This window comes from Pundamilia nyererei, unplaced genomic scaffold, assembly GCF_000239375.1.
Source record: "Pundamilia nyererei isolate P.nyererei 1_Seehausen unplaced genomic scaffold, PunNye1.0 scaffold00274, whole genome shotgun sequence".
Classification (NCBI taxonomy): domain Eukaryota; kingdom Metazoa; phylum Chordata; class Actinopteri; order Cichliformes; family Cichlidae; genus Pundamilia; species Pundamilia nyererei.
Window position 1 is genome coordinate 304,598 of NW_005187675.1, and position 13,547 is coordinate 318,144.

The 13,547-nt window shown below is 39.9% G+C and overlaps 1 protein-coding gene across 1 annotated transcript in view; it reads right to left on the reverse strand.

Moving 5' to 3' along the window:
* lingo2b (leucine rich repeat and Ig domain containing 2b) overlaps positions 1-13,215 on the reverse strand; it is a 38,475-nt gene extending 25,260 nt beyond the window's left edge. The window contains exon 1 of the mRNA XM_005750436.1: positions 12,922-13,215. The gene's annotated coding sequence lies outside the window, so the exon portion shown is untranslated. The remainder of the gene's footprint in view (positions 1-12,921) is intronic.
* Positions 13,216-13,547: the final 332 nt, after the last annotated feature.

Below are 13,547 nucleotides of genomic sequence, written 5' to 3' on the forward strand. Positions count from 1 at the left end.
ACACCTGATAATAAAGAAAAGTTGACGATCTGTAACAGGTCTGACTCTAAAGTCTTTGAGACCTTTTTGAAAAAACTTGTTGGCAGGACATCTAAACAGCAAATAAACTGCTAAATAAAGGTTGACACGTGAACTCCAGACAATGTCGGGAGAAGAAAGACAGGAAAACTACACGAAGTCTGCAGAGCGTTCACACTACTGAAAATACTTTTTTAGGTGAGGATGCTGCCTGGGCAGAACGTGCAGCAGGCACCACTCAGAAAGACCACAAGCTAGCTGTGAATATATTCGCCTATTTGCACATCAGTGAATCACACAGACTTTCAGTTCAGCGTTGCAGTGCACGTGTGAACATAGCTACACTAGACTGTAAAAAAGTGCATGATGCAGCTACAGAGATGTCACCCATTTTGGAGGCTCTTGGGGTGCATTTATTTTTAAAGGAGGTGATAAGTGAGGTAAACATGCTCACATGGTAGCAGCTGTCAGTCACAAATAGCTAGAATGTGCTTGCAGTTATCACTAAATTTACTCTAAATCGGAGCATCATTTACAAAATGAACATTGTGCTGTATTAAATAAAAGTAAAAATTAGTTTTTAAGACCATAAATTCATTGTGAAAATGTCTACTGAGTTCATAAATCAAATGATTAATAGGGCAATTTTTTCATAGATTTGCATACAATGTGATGAGTTGAGAAGGGGAAGGCCTCCTGCTGGAGATTGGAAAGATTGCAGAGCCAAAGGCCTTTCCTATATTTCAAATACAGCCCATACTTCTAAAGCAAAAAATCACCAAGCCAAACTTATAATTATCCCAATTGACAGGCAGCTCTGCACATCTCTGCGTTAGATGCAGAGAAGGACACAGTTATTGCAGACATGCGGTGCCAATGCTGTCATCCTGAAAAGCCACTGAAGCTGCGGCTTTGGCCGCCAACCAGCCAAACAGCCCCCACGGCAAGGAGTGTGCTCTCAGACAGAGGATCAGCCAGAGCGTTGGTGTCCACGCAACAGGACAGCTGAGAGGCCACGGGCTCCACAACTGGTGCTACACTGTGAATATAATGGCCTCTCTGTTCTTTCAAGTGCTTTATAATGACAAGCGGGTGAGTGCATTAAGACCGAAGCTCTGTGGGCCAATCGTATTGACAGGGTCGTTACTACAGTATAGCAGGTGCTCCCCAGGAGCACCGATCTGTTCTCTACCACCGAACAAACAACCTCTCTGTATCAGCACTTACTGTTTTTTATTTGTGCTATTACCAAGCGCTCAAGCAAAGCCATCTCACGTCCTGTCACAGAGGTGGACAAAGCCATGTTGACCATCTGAGACCGGAGCAATATTTGTTCTGAAATGTGCAGCAGCAGGCGGTCTCGTTCCCTCTATCACACATGACAGGCAATCAGCAGCTGTTTTTATTACCGAGGATATGATGTCAGGAAATCAGTTTGATTTGTGTTTGCCTATCACCTGGTGTCATTTATTACGCCCGGGAAGCATAATGTGAATAGTGTCTTTTTATACCAGACTTTTATTTTGCTATTCATTGAACTCTTTCATAAAGAAATCCACTGTGTAGATGCTGCGTTATTCTTACTTCACAGGGTGATGTTTCATTTATTTTCCCGGCTGCTGCAAAAGCATCAGAAAATGCAACATGAAAGCAAAAAGATTCAGCATTTGCTTTGCACATCGTTCATAGCTGCATTTGTGTTTTGAATCCTGAATTCAGGGCAGTTTATCTTTGCATTAAAGAGTCAAACTTCTGATTTGAATCAAGCTCCCCCTCACCTACCACTGCTCTAACGTTCATTCTCCCCACCTGGTTTGCTTAATTTCATGCTGTAGAGTTTGACAACCTGAAATGACATTGCCGCGCTGCTCCCTTTGCCATCACTTCCCCTCTGTTGTCCATTTCAGTGAAGTCTTTAGAACCCATCTCTGCTCATTTCAGCTGCATTTTGTTTTGCTTTCAAAGACTCCTCTGGGCTTTATACTCTATCACCTGCACAATGTTCTATCTATTTTGCCCTAATGCATTTCTATCATTTTTACTGTACATGTGACTAAAGTGAATTTGCAGTAACAGAGATGGAGGGAGGCAGTGGGGGAGAAGGGGCGGGGGAGCTAATGATAGAATATGGGCCAGATGCAGGAAGAACTCCTGGAGATGCAGGGTTACGGACCTCACTGTTGAGAATGAAAAGAGATGAGGGTGGGAGGGCTCGCAGGCAGTCTGATATTCTCATATCAAATCTGGCTGTGGGCTAAGTCACACTTAATTCCTCGTCTCTCCTGTTGGTCCCTGCTGGAATAAGTCAATTCAAAAAGCTGTGAAATGATCTAATCAGTTTGAATCCTGTCATCGTGAAAATCTAGAGTGTTTAAAAAGTGTTATAAAGTAATTCAATTCATTTTTAACCCAGTTGTATTTATACTCATAAGGTATAGCTGTTCGAGAACATAAATATCTCATCAGCCAATCACATGGTTGCAATGCAAAACATTTAAGCATAAAAGCATCTGTGTTAGTTGATGACCTGCTGAAGTTCAAACTGAACATCAGAATGTGACACAAAGGTGACTTAAGTGACTTTGAATGTGGTGTGGCAGTTGATGCTAAATGGGCTCGTCTGGGTAGCTCAGAAATCTACTGGGATTTTCCCAAAGAACCATCTCTAGGGTTTACAGAGAATGGTCTGAGAGGAGAAGAGAAAACATCCAGTGAGCGGCACTTCTTAGTGAGAAAAGACTTTCTTGATGCCAGCCGCCAGAGAAAAATGGCCACATTGCTGACCATTAAGCAAATGTAACTCATTGGAAACCAAGGTTTGCAGGAGAGCATCTCTAAATGTCAAACCTTGAAGTAGATGGGCTGCAGCAGCAGAAGACAACCACAGCGGTTGCCACTTCCGTCAGCCAAGAACAGGAAATTGAGCTCACCAAAATTCAACATTAGAAGACTGGAAAACCATTACCTGGTCTGATGAGTCTCAATGTCCCCTGCAACACTCAGATGGTGTAACCAACATGAAAGTGTGGATCCACCGTGTCTTGCATCAACAGTTCAGGCTGATGGGTTCAGTGTAATGGAATAAAAATATTTTCTTTGGGCCCATTAGCACCAACTGGGTATCATTTAAATACCACAGCCTACCTGAGTATTATTGCATCCCTTTACGACCACACGGTACCCATTTTCTGATGGCTGCTGATGGCTGGATAATGTGCACAAAGCTCAAATCTGGTTTCCTGCATCAGATCTCAATCAAACAGAGCAGAGGCTCTGGTGGAACTGGAGATTCACATCATGCACATGCAAATCTGCAGCAACTGCAACGTTATCATGTCAATGCCAAAGTCTCTGAGGACTGTTTTCAGCATCTTCTCGAATTTATCACACAAAGAATTAAGCTACTTCTGCAGGCAGCCCAATACTAGCAAGTTGTGCCTAATAAAGTGTCTGCTGTTGTATACAGAGCCAGTTCACACCGGTAATAAATCTTTATTTGGTGTGGAGATTGTGCAGACTAGCTAACAAATTAATTATATTGTATATAACATGGGCACATCCATTAAAATGTAGCTGTTTAACATGACCCAGTGGTTTGAAGCTTAGGAGCTAATGCTAACAGCAGCTTGTAAACTCAGCTAGCATGATTCACTGTGATTAAACGGCATGCTTTATTGTTGGGAATGTTGGGATTAACTTGGTTCTGAGAAAAGCCTCATGTGTAGTCCAGAATTTTGGCACTTGAATTTTTATTGAATTTAAAGTTACTTTAAAAATTAAAAGGGTTCACTGAGTACCTACTAACCTACAAGCAGCTAACAAGTTTAGAGAATTAAAAACTTTGGGTGGTGCAACATAAAGTTGAGGCTGTTTCTACCCAGGAGAAACACTGAATACTGAAACTTCTCATAACTTCTCATTAGCTAAGCTCGGAAAAATTCACAGGTGCAGGAAAATATCACTCTTTACACTAAAATGTAAATGAACGCACCACTTTATAAAAAGCTGCTTCTACAAACTGTGCTCATAAACAATATAGAATACATATCGTGGAAGTGTCTAATGTCAGCATCCCTCTGTGTTTGTGACAGTGCCAGAGGAAGGTTGCCCACACTAACCTGAAGAACTCTTTGTGCTTTCCCCCCCCATTTTACTGGCATCTCTTGCAAGAGTATCCTCCAGAGACCTGCCTGTTGCAATGTTTTCTCATTTCTCAATGGAAAGGATGTGCACCATTATTTGCTCCTGACATTGCTGAGAGCTGAGCGCATTTATATATAGCAGCAAGAATGGCAGATACTTCTAAACATTTTGACTTTTAGCACCTCAAAGGTGTTTTCATTCAATCGTCACAACAATCTGCAATGCTACAATATGTGTAAAGTATACACTGACTTGCATTAAGGCAATAAAAGATTATACATTAAGTTTGCAGGATGGAACTACAGTGAGATCATTATTGGCATGAATGGAAGAACAGCTATCGATTATTGGTTCCTGTTGTCTGGTTTAAACTATGTAAGCATTCCTGAAAATGTTTCACTGTAGAAAAGGAGGAACTTGAATTTTACCCATCACTAGTTTGCGCATGTAAATTACTTGAAAGCTTCACAGTTGGTATTAAATTAACCCCTTACAACATTCAGAATGCAGTATGTCACAAAACTTTGTAGCATCTTCTAGCTCACCATGGCAACATTTTTGTATATACCTATTTAGGTTGTGCCTATATGAGTTTGCATATACGCAGGTCTTGTTTAATAAGTGAACAATCTCTTGGAAGAACGTGGGCTGTCAAATCACAACAACATATTTTACACACCACGTATTCTGAGTAATTTCATAAATAATACAGTTATACAGTCCCAATTACTACAGTAGTGAAAAGGTTACTAAGATGCTATAAATTACACTCACCTGACACTTCATTAGGTACATATTGTTAGTACTGGGTTGGGCCCTCTTTTCTCTTCCAGAGCTGCTTAAATTCTTCGTATCATAAAATCAAGAAGGTGTTGGAAACATTCTTCAGAGATTTTGGTTTTTGGCTGCTGCAGATGTATCAGCGGCACGTTCATGATGCAAATCACACCAAAATCCCAAAGGTGCTATATAAGATCTAAGACTAGGATGTGGAAACTGTGAGTGTGGACTGCTTAGTACAGTGAACTCTATGTCGTGTTAAAGAAACCACCTTGAAATGATCCTAACTCAGTGACATGTTCTGTTATTCCCCTGCAAGATAGCAGACATGAGCAACAATAATAATCAGGTAGGCTGTGGCATTTAAATGATGCTTAGTTGGTCCTAAGAGGCCCAATTTGTGCCAAGAAACTATCCCACACACCTTTACATGATTTTTTCTTTTTCTGGACCATCCTGTGTGAACCCCAGAGGTGGTTATGGAGTTTCCAACATCCTCCTAGAAACTCTTCTGGTCACTTTGACCAATTCTACATATGTAAAAGCATTGAGTTGGTGCCAGTTTACTCGTGTATTCAGTTGGATATTTGAGTTTCAAAGCAGTTTAACAAAGTAGGTAAATCTAAAGGTTGTTTTTTATCTAAACAGAAGAAACCGGCTGTATGCCAAAACTACCCCAAAGCTAATATCGCTATGAACAAATGAACACATAATGATGAAGTGTAAGAGGATAAAAAACTACAGACAATCAAATTTCTTCATGAATAATATATTAGTCTTTAAAATGCCACACAGCACAGCTCAATGATGGGTTTTTTTGCCTGCACTTCCTACACTAATGGCAACCCATGCACACACAGAACACCCACTACAAGCTGGACCCATGTCCAACTGTGTGTGTTTGTGTGTATACAGCGTAGGTTGACACCAATAGTGTATATTGATTTTCTGATAAATGGCCCCGATGCTGCAGGCTTTCATTAAGAATCAGCTTCTACTGTTGTCTACACTAACAGATATGATGCGGTTTGATTGATCACATACTTTAAAGCTGATCAATACTACACTGGTTGTCTGTGGGAGGGTCATAACCTTAATGGACCTAAATTACACGAAGATGATGTTTTTATGATCCCTTTATTTATTAGGATTGAGGATTACTGACTATTGTGGATCATCCCAATTATTATTACGGTTATTATGATCATGCCAGTGGTTATTCTTATTACTTTTGCTTTCTGTGCTAAATTCTAATACTAAAATTAATTCATCTTTACCTTCGTTTCTCGAGGAAAGTCACGAATCCCCTCATTTCCCTTTCATATTCACACATTAATTTTTGATATTGAATACCTGCAGAAAGTAATAGCTGTTGGCAGCTTTGAGACATATTAGACTTCAGCACAGAGAAACTCGTGTGGTTGCAGCCCTTGTGTGTATTTATGTGCAAGAGGAGGTGCAAAAAAAGCCCATGCAGGAGGAGGTGCAATATACACCTGAGCAAAAAATAGGCTCTGTGAGTGTTGCAGCATAATACTGCTCCTGCGAATTAACCACGTATCACTGTTACATTTTAATCGTGCACTGGAGACGGGGAACCTTGAGTTTGTTGAAACTGACGCCTACAGAAACCAGCATCTGCAATGCTAATCACACTCCAGCAAAAGGGCCCCACACACTGGCCTCGTCTTGCCTGTCAAACAAAAAATTCGTCTCCAATAACAACCGAGCACTCTGGAGCTCGCTGCATCGCTAATGTGTTGCTTAATATGAAAAGAGTCCTCACTGTCCTCTTGCTTTGGACACATCTATATTCAGAAGAGGAGTGGGAAGTCATGGCTCTTGTCATTATTCGCTGATTTATCTGGGACTCCTTGGATTAGACAACTATTTTATACACCGTTTAATAAAGTTAGTTCTTCTCAAAGTACTTTAAGATCGAGTGTAATTATTTCTGATATGGAGCCATTTAGCACAGGGTAGTTAAAAAAAAAAAGTAAACTAATTTGTGTTTTATCGCATCTCTCTGACTAAACATTTGGGGGCTTTTATCTGGTTTCCACTTGTTATAGCCATTTCCTTTTTTTCTTAAGAAAAGTTACATAAAATTCTCATATTCTACACCTTTGCGTCTGCTAGGCACCCTTTTAAAATATACTGTATTATTAATGATATGAACATAAATGCCACGTTGCTTTATCCTTTCTAGATTTCTAACCTTGCCACTGGGGCTAAACGTTAGTGCTTAAACTCTAATTTAAGAATATATTTTGCTATGAAGATATTAATAGAAAACAGCAAGAAGACTTATTTAACTTGACATATCTTCTTCCTTTTCCAGTCAGATTAAGTGAGAGGAGAGTCTTCCTCCCTGACTGTGAAACACAGTGAACATGAAACAAACTCCAACATTATAGAGCAACCTGCACAAAAGGACCTAAGTTAATTATATTACTCAAATAAAGCTGTGCAGAATTATTTATTGAAGTCCATGAAACTTCTTCTATAAGCATTCTGTATATGATCATTCAGAAGCTGAAACATTTGCATTTTATTGTAGTGTTACTGGGAAACCTTATTGACCTTATTACATGTAAAACCCTGGAAATTTAAAGTCTTAATATAATTCATGTGTGTGTTAGTTGGAGGCTCTGACATCTGGGATTGAAAAGTGGCAACTGAACAATATTTAATCAATTATTAATGGTGTAGATAAAACTGATTCACATGGTAATTATTAAGTAATTAAAGTTTCTGTCTGCAAATCTGCCTTGCATTAATAATGTTGCCTTTCAGCAGCCATCTGTTGTTTTAGGTTGTCATAATGGGTTATTTCAGAACGATCAGTTTAACGTGCACTAATATCCTGAGAATGTGTTTGACACCTATGGGGTGTATTGATTTTCTGACAAACTGTACACATACTGCAGGCTCTCATTAAGAATCACCGTGATGAACTACACAATTACTTTAAAATTCCTCAATAGTAACCCGGTTGGCTGTGGAAAGGTTGAAACCTGAGCACGTCGCAGTAACAGATCACCTGGTAGCTGGATAATAACAATGAATATAATTTTTAATGGTTTTTTTTATCATTGTGGATTATCTCTAAAAGAACGCATCAATGGGAAGGGCAAAGACGTTTTCGCTAATGGAAATGATTTTACTCTCATTCAGCTCAGTCTCTGAGTTATTGTTACTTTGGGAAGTACAATAAATGGGCTCTCGGTGAAAATGACATTTAAACTTCCACGTGGATGATATTTAATTCAGATTCAAGATGAAACAAAAAAAAAATCTCCTGCTTCTCCATGATGAGAGATTTTGAGAACAAAACACATTAGACCTTCAACTGACCAAGTGACCTCTTTTATGATGCCAGTTATACATTCATGTGCACTGTTATTATATTTCTAATCATAAAAATTCCTCCTATAATGAATCAAATTGTCTACTTTTCTGTTAGCAACCAGATTAGACAGACAGGCCCTGCCATTAGGGATATTTGTATATTTTTGTAGTGCACTTATCCAAAAACTGGTACTGATCTGTGTGCAGATGAACAGTTGGTGGCTTTTGGAGGCAGGTGCGATACATCCCCTTCTAAATCAGCCAAGTATGGCATAAAGATCTGGTGTAACAGTGATGCCAAAACTCCTTTTCTGCAAAAATTATTTTTAAACTATAATCGAAACCATAACTGATTAGATAAAAGTATTTTTAGTATAAATGTCATTGGAAACCGCAGACAGGTCCATAACTAAATGGTCAGTGACGCAATTTTTGTCATTTTTCCACAGTCGATTTTAAACGATATAACCAAGATGTGATTAAAGTGAAGACTTTCACCCTTAAGTGGTTTAATTAAGTATTGCAATAAATGCGGAGGAATTACAGAAGCACCAAAGTAATGGGCCAGACTAAGATAATGTTAAATATATGGATTTAATAATTGGATGAAAATCATTTGTGGCTAATGACTGCCTGAAGTCTAAAACCTGTGGACATTACTAACTTCTGTAATCCCCTCTTTTAAATACTCTGGCAGGCCTTTACTGCACCCACCTTCACTTCCTGCTTACTTGTGGTTCAGTCACCGTAAAGCCGCTGTATGGGGCTGAGGTCAGGTCACTGACGTGGTCATTGAAGAATATTCACTTTCTTTGCCTCTTGGGCTGATTTTTCTTTGGCATGCTTTCAGTTATTATCCATTTGCACTGAACATAGAGTACCTTCTACTTTTATCAGCAGTCACATCATCAGTAAAAATTAGTGACCTTGTCAGCCTTGCAGGCTAACACAACATTCACGCCATCTTGAATAAGCAATTGCTTCAGCCAATACCTTTTGATTAGCCTTGTCTCATGCTTTCTTGCTTTGTGGTAGATTTTTGTTCTGTATTCATTGATATATTTGAATGCTAATCAATAAAATCAAATCAATCAAACATCATGTTTGAACGATGATGTGATATGCTTGGAATGATGAGCTGCTTCTTTCCATCTCCACACTTTTTAATTCCCATCATTCTGGTACAAATTAATCTCGGTTTAACCTGTAAAAATAATTTCATTCAGAACTGTGATGCGTCAGTCAGCAAGTTGGCATACAGACTGCAGCAGTCAGGGATTAAACCTGCAATTAATAGATCACATGCTCTGCCTCCTCAGCTACAGCCACACCAAGCTCTCAGGCTTTTTAGTGAGCTGGTCAATTCTTTCCTTATCCCGAAAAGTTGATTCATCTGGTCGCAACGTTTTCATTGCATTTCGTCACTCATCCAAGTGACTGCAGGTCATTTGCACAATGACTGAAACTAGCACCACTGGCAAACAAAGGGCTGTGAGGTCAGTTTCTTTATCATTTATATTGCAAATTGTCATAACAATTGATCAACACTCACTGATCAAAGACCATTGATCAGTGGCCAGTGGAATAGCTGCAATCACAGGAGTGTTTGGAATTTCTTTTCCTGGATGACTGAGCATGCATCAAGACAAATTCATTCCCTACTTTTAAAACAGCCACTGAATGTTTTTTGCTTTCTCACTGATGGCCTTAGTTTATTACTTTTTTGCCTAATTATGGCTGCGGTCACTTGCATGAAGTTGCTACCAAATGCGAGTAATACATTTAAAATCATAATAAGATTTTAATCTACTTAATTTATGGCCTCACATGGCCATGAAACTGCTTCTCAATCAACTGTTAATTTTGAGCTTTAATGGAATCTGGTCAAATAAAATTTACTTGATTCGTTCATTGGTATATATTCACTTTTAAATATCTCTCTTTATAAATATTTTATACATTTCCTTGTATTTCTCTCAAAATTATTGCTTCATGTTTATGATGCCAAAGAATATTTTTTCACCTGTACTTAGACTAAGACAGACGTTTTGGTAATAAATGGTGAGATGCATTTTTAATTATTATCATTTAAATCTGGAGGATCAAGAAACATGGGCTGACTTTTGCATGCTTAAGGATGGAGGGAAATCAGCCACATCATATCTGTAGGTGTAACTTTGTGATTGCACTGTAATCTATTTTAGTTTCTAATGTTATATTTTATTTTGTTTTTTCTTCTGTCCTTGGTTTGCATGTGCGCTTCTTTTTCTTTTTTTTGCCTTTTTGAAATCCCTTTTATGTTTTATTTATGTCTTTTATGTCTTGCCTTGCCTTAGATCTTGTTTCTCTTATTTCCTGTTAGATCACAAACAATAACAGAAAAAAATCCTTGTCACACTTGTTGCAGCAGCATGTAATCAATCCCTATATTCTTCCATTTGGTTTAAGTTGGATTTCTAATGTAATCCAACTAATGCCAATAAAGGGAATCAGTACATGTAAGACAGAGCTTAACAGTCAGTGCATAAAACCCAAACACTGGCATTGCTTTTCTCCATTATTGGCACCATCTGAGGGAAATAAAGGTGCCAAGAATCAGCCAGGCGGTTTGTGTGCAGCTACGCGGGTGGGATGTTAACTCATTAGTTTGCGCACCCACAATGAGGGACAAAAACAGGGGGGGCTGAGCTTGATTGGTAAGGCTGTGGAGGTCAAGAATACAGTCATGGTAAGTATGACCAGCTGTAGATTACATTGAGGCAGCGTGAAGGTTGATTGGGAGTTAAGTCAGGAGAAAACGGTGGTGGCGCGGTGATTTCCTCAGATGAGTTTTGTGCACCTGGTTATTACCCAGAAATCCTCCCGTGTGACACAAGACACAGACACGGCAAGCCTTGAAATTTCCTTGCAAGGGAACAGAGTTAGAGATGCGAGAAAGGGAAAGGGAAAAGGAAGCCTGCCAGGGTCGGAGAAAATAAACAGTGGTAGGGGAGGACAGAGGGGCGGAGGCAATCCCACCTTACACCCCCCCCCCCATTAGCTTATCTCATTCCCCCCCCAACCCTTAACAAGGGATAGTTTTCTCCTCGTCTCTCATCTTTCTCTCTCCCTCTCTCTATCTCCCGGGACCAAACACACCCCTGACAGGTTGCCATGGAAACGCCTCACACACACAAACGCCCACACACTCACCCACTCTCTCTCTCTCTCTCAGAGACACACGCTCAGCATCACTCTCTCTCGATCTTGCAGCGGTAACGCCTGTATCCCCCCTCCAACCCCTCCATTAGCATCCCTCTTGCTTGGATACAGCAGGGCGGCACTGGCCGAAAGCCCTGAGGTACAGCAGAGTCCTCCGTGCACCTAAATTCATTTGTTACAAGAAAACTTCTAAAAACCATACTTTGGTGAGCACACTGAACAAATGCATACATGCTGTGGCCTTGGATTTTGGAACGCAAAAGTATTGTTCCCTTTTTAAAAAAAAAAAAAGTAATTAAAAAAAGGCTTACAAATGCATTTCTGGTTATTTCCCCTGAACTATGCTCTCTATTATGAAGATAACAATGGCCAGATTCAATTTGCACACAATTACTGTAGCCATGCCATCCTCAATTAATGCCCACGGAAGTCAGAGAAGAGCCAGTAGCTGGAGAGTCCCTTGGCTGAGCATAACTCATTTATAATTCAGTCTTATTTCTCATACTTAAGGTCAGAACAGGAGCGTGTAAAGTGAGGGTTTTTTGCAAACACTCATCCGCATGAAGGGATATCTATACTATATCTCATCCCCGCAGGCTTTTAGGGATCCTGGTCCACTCTGAGGGGGGTACAAAAAAAGAACTGTGTTCCTCAGTGCGTTCCTCTGCTGCAGGGCCACACTGACTCACAGCAGAACACCAGCTTCATACAGAGCTTGTGTCATCCCCCGCCGTGCAGCACAGGAGGGTTTTTATCTCTCCACCTTGTCAAGTGTGTTGGTGTCATCATGTCAGACAGTGTATACATGCGATCTCTTTGCTGCAACAATCTCAAGTGGGGGGGAAAGAAGTCACATCCACAGGCGTCACCATTCATGCAGGCGGTGGATTGTCTTTTTAAATTTATTTATGTATATATATTTTTTATATTTTATATTGAGTTTTCAGTCATACGGTATGATACATAAAGTGTGATCACAATGCAGCATCCTTTCTTCCCTCAACACCTACATCCCTCCCAAAACAGAGGCAGAGCTTTTATCTCCATTCACCACCACAGACCTCATGGGGACCTCATCAGCTCTCCTGTTCGCATTTATTTATTTACTTATTTGAATAACTTGCATCCTTCCCCCCTGAAAATATTCTCACACCTCCTGCCCGGAGAGGGACTACGCCTATAGTCTGCTGATGAAACCAAGTGTCAATATCTTTTCTTTTTTTTTTCCTTTTTTTTCGCGAGTTATCGCCCAGTTAATGAGTGAGTCGGGAAGGGTTTTGTTCATGTTCGTCACGGATTGAAGTGAAATATGAATTTGAGCTTAAAAAATATAAATATATATGTATCTCTCTCTCTCTCTATATATATATATATATATATATCAGTGTTACAACAATTTAATGGTCGATGAAGTATCACGAGTCTTACCTTTTACCTGCTCCGCCACATGCCAAAATCCACCTTCACGTTTTACATCACTGAGTGGGAGTCCGAGGCGCGCACACTCTTAACACAGACTTGCACAGACTGTGAATGCAATCCTCTCTCTGAGTTGGTCTCCTTCCACTCTGGCTTCCATGGAAAAACTACCTTAAAATAGCAGACTTTTTTTCGTTTTTTTTAATGTGGTTTCCTCTCCGGTTATCACGCAGCTCAGTGTTTCTGAAGTCGGCTCCAGGTTTAACGAAGCATCGGCACCGCGCTGGTATCACGGCGTGGGGAGAGAGAGAGAGCGAGAGAGATGCGTCAAGCCAGCAGCGTGTACAGAGTGGCATTAAATGTTGGCCTTCAGAGTAAAAGCCTGAAAAATGCTCTCTGATGTACAGTTGTGCCAAACAGCTGTCATTTAGTTTGGCTGAATCGTGAATACATTTATAGGTCAGCAATCTGAAGCAGTTTAGTCTCGACTTAGATCATTAAAACGTACAGGACAGTTTATTAGATACACCTTTTCAGTCTTTTCAGTCTTTGAAAATGCTGAAATTTTTTGTGATGTGGTTTCAACAAGGTGCCAGAAACATTTTGGTTCATATTGATGACATTGCAGAGTTTTG